The 3,764-nt window shown below is 41.6% G+C and overlaps 1 long non-coding RNA gene across 1 annotated transcript in view; it reads right to left on the bottom strand.

The window, feature by feature from the left end:
- Nucleotides 1-2,049, bottom strand: part of LOC103272005 — an 11,258-nt gene extending 9,209 nt beyond the window's left edge. Inside the window, exon 1 of the long non-coding RNA XR_505093.2 lies at nt 2,015-2,049. This is a non-coding gene — a long non-coding RNA (uncharacterized LOC103272005). The remainder of the gene's footprint in view (nt 1-2,014) is intronic.
- Between the last annotated feature and the right edge of the window lie 1,715 nt (nt 2,050-3,764).

Here is a 3,764-nt window from a genome sequence, read left to right as displayed (position 1 = left end):
TGGGCGACAGAGTGAGACTCCAACTCAAAAAAAAAAAAAGAAAAGAAAAGAAAAGAAAAGGAGAAGTGAAAGAATAAAGCTTAGATTCACATTTGGTTTTTTGGAGGCTTGCTTCTTTGGTGAGTTTTTTCTGGAAAAACAGGTCATCTGTCAGTGGCAGTCATCATGTCTCCTCATGGATGTTTCATCTGGCCACAGACACAAATCCAAATTCAGTTTTTGGCAACCTTGAAAACATGCTAACTTGTGTATAGCTCTAATGAAGCTTACTCTTTCTTAATAAAAACAAAACCCAGGACCTCCTGACTTAGCACTTAAAATACACTCTCTTGCTGGTCAAAGACAGCCCAGGATTGAGCTTCTGTGGGCTCTCTTATGCCCCTCCTCACACTCACCATGTGCTCGTCTTGGTGTACAGCTAAGGGCACAGCTAAAGGCTATGATAGTTGAGGTCTATGCTGATGAATGCTGAAACTTAACCTTCACTGGCTACTATAAAGACAACATTCATAAGACACCATGGTAATAGTGGCTTCAGTTGTTTTTCAGGAACTTGAGCCAACTTCTGTCCTGTTCAAACTGGTTGAGACCACCAACCCTTCAACTGGGCTTGTTCAAGTTCCCAAGAGATGGTCGTTTAATGCCAGAGGGTCAAAAACTTCATCCTCAGATCATGCTAACAGTGACATTATCTGTACATATCTCCTGTGAAATGCCATGAACCCGACCAAACCTGCATAGAGTGAGCCAGTTACTTCATTTTCCCCCACTTAAACCATCCCACTTCCCTAACCCATAAATATCCCTAAACCTCATCTTCAGGAAGATGGATTTGAGAGCTGTTCTCTCACCTCCTAGTTCATTAGCCTTGTTAGTAAATCTTTTCTCTTCTGCAAAACCTACATCACAGTGATTTACTGTGTGGGGGCAGAAGAGACCTGGACCTGGCTGATAACATATATATCCAGTTGGTGATGGGCAGCAAAGAGGAAAAGCAGATACTGCCATAGATTTTTTTTTTTTTGTATTCATCAGCAGCTGCATCACGATTATTTTGTAGTTGTGATTATATAAAGAAAAGTTGTAAATGTTGATAGCTATAAATTCTATTTTGATTGGAAGAATATTGAAGATTGATTCATGCTATCTGAATTGTGTGTTCATTATAACCAACTCCAAGGTCCAAATTCATTAAGATTTGATTCATATTGTCTTTTTTTTTTTGAGTTGGAGTCTCACTCTGTCACCCAGACTGGAGTGCAGTGGCCGCTCCCGGCCACTGCAGCCTCGACTTGCTGGGCTCCAGCGATCCTTCCGCCTCAGCCTTCCAAGTAGCTGGAACCCCAGGCACACGCTACTGCACCCGGCTAATTTTTTTTATTTATTGTAGAGATGAGGCCTTGCCACGTTGCCCAGCCGGGTCTCGAACCCGCAGGCTCAGGCAATCCACTCACCTCAGCCTCCCAAAACATGGAATTACAGGCTGAGCCACCGAGCCTGGCTGATTCATATTGTCTCTAAGAAAATCTTCTGATATGCATTTTAACTAAATGTATGACAGTGTTCATTCACAAAATATACCGGGGGCACCCCCCCAAACAGAATTTACTTATTAAAAATTGTGTATTTATTCTTACATGTTTAAACTTCAGTCACTGGCCAGGTTCAGTGGCTCAGTCAGTAATCCCAGCGCTTTGGGAGGCCGAGGCGAGTGGATTGCCTGAGCCCACGGATTCGAGACCCACCCGGGCAACTTGGCAAGACCTCGTCTCCACACTAAATCAAAAATTAGCTGGGAGTGTTAGCGCACTCCTATAGTTCCAGTTACTTGGAAGGCTGAGGTGGAAGGATCACTGGAGCCCAGCAGATTGAGGCTGCAGTGGCCGGGAGCATGCCACTGCACTCCAGTCTGGGCAACAGAGTGAGACTCCAACTCAGAAACAAAAAACAAAACAAAACAAAAAACAACTTCACTCGTCTTCAAAGTACTCTTTGTTTTTTGCAATATACCTACCAATACTTTTTCTGCTGCTCAAAACAATTATTGAACTTGTCGATTTTGATGCTTTTTGTTTCACCTCTTCCACATTGGCAAAATATTTTCCTTTGAGGACTTTTATTATCTAGGAAACAAAAAACAAAAGTTGCTTGGGGTGAGATCTGACGAACAGGGAGAATGGGGGCACAGGGATCACGCCATTTTTGGTCAAAAACTGCTGAACACTCAGTGGTGTGGGCAACTGTGTTGTCACGGTGGAAGAACCAGTCACCTTTCTGCTGCAGCTTGGGGCGCTTCTTCCACAATGCAGCCTCTCTCAACGCTAGCTGGTACACTGATATGGATGGGTTCCTAAAACACTTACCCAGTGGGGGAAGCTTGTGCTACAAGGTACTTGCCCTCCAAAAGACAATTCTGGGCTTTTTTAGGTCACCCTCATATTTAATCACTGGAAGAGAGAACTTCTAAAAGTTTAATTTTGATTCTATCCATGAATTAAATTAAAAACTTAAACTGACCTTTAATTTGAAGTATCTGATGAAACTGATTTGGACAAAGTGTTAAGTTTATCTTCTGCCAACCGAGCTAATGTTTCCACATATTGCTCTATATTTTGAAAATAAAAGAAATTAATTTAGAGTAACTCACTTGATAAAATAAAAAGTCTACTTTATAAACTCCCATATAAGTCTAACCCCTGCAGCTATACTTATTTGGTTGCTATCTTTGGATAGAATTTTCTTAAAATGACTAACTTTTGGGCAACCCCCTTAGGTCCTCTCCTGCTCTGGGAGCGTTTCTGTTCTCTCAATAAATCCTGCTTTCTAAAAAAAAAAAACAAAAAACATTACTAACTTTTGAAGGAGATGCTGGTATTTCCTTATAGATTTACAGATTGGCATCTTCTGGTTTTTATGTGATCAGAAATAACACTATGGTACCACCATAGTGGTACACAACATTTTGTGCACACCCCATTTCTTGAGATATAAAAAATTAAGTACTTAATTTTTGAACTCACTGTTTGCTGAAAGGATTTATTGCAAAATTTTAAAAGTATAACCAAACGAAAATAAATAAATGCCTGTAGATTGCCTGTAGATTTTCACTAATCAATGAATGATAAAACCACAACAGCAAGAGAGATTGGGTTTATTTCTCTAACACAGTATAGCCTCTATTTCACTGTACGTATTTTAAGTACACCTAAGCTATAACTTTTTTTTCCAATTGACCCTGCCAAACCGTGGCTCCTTACAGATCACGACATGAGCCACATCGTACTCAGGTGGCTGTTGGGAAAAGCAGCATCAAATAATTCTCCCCCCAATACTAGAGGCCAGAAGGACTTAGCTGTTCATCACAGCTTCAACGGGTTAGTTCCTTATATGCTGTCCTTGAAGGTGGAGACTTCTGAAAAGAGCCAGGTAAAAAGAAACAAACTTACTGGCTGCCTTTCAGCTTTAATCACAGGTTAAAGTGAGAACTCTATGCACTGCTAGGTCACTTATCAATTTATTGTCTCTTGGCTCTACAGCATCCATTCCTGGACACGTAAATACTGGAGTTGGACCCTGTAAACATTACTATTCCAACTGTTTCAATGTTAGGCTTTGCCAATAGAGGACGCCGGTGAGATGCGACCAGGAGGGTGCAGTAGAAAGGCATTTCCCTTCCAGCATCTGGTCCTCCCTTGAGCACTCGGTACAGGAGCCCAGCAGTGCACATGGGCCGTCTCTAGCCATATTCTTATGCTTTCCCCATG

This window comes from Carlito syrichta, unplaced genomic scaffold, assembly GCF_000164805.1.
Source record: "Carlito syrichta isolate Samal-C Ts95f unplaced genomic scaffold, Tarsius_syrichta-2.0.1 Scaffold312069, whole genome shotgun sequence".
In the NCBI taxonomy this organism is placed as follows: domain Eukaryota; kingdom Metazoa; phylum Chordata; class Mammalia; order Primates; family Tarsiidae; genus Carlito; species Carlito syrichta.
The sequence above is the reverse complement of the archived record's forward strand: the minus strand, read 5'-3'. Positions and strand labels throughout refer to the sequence as shown.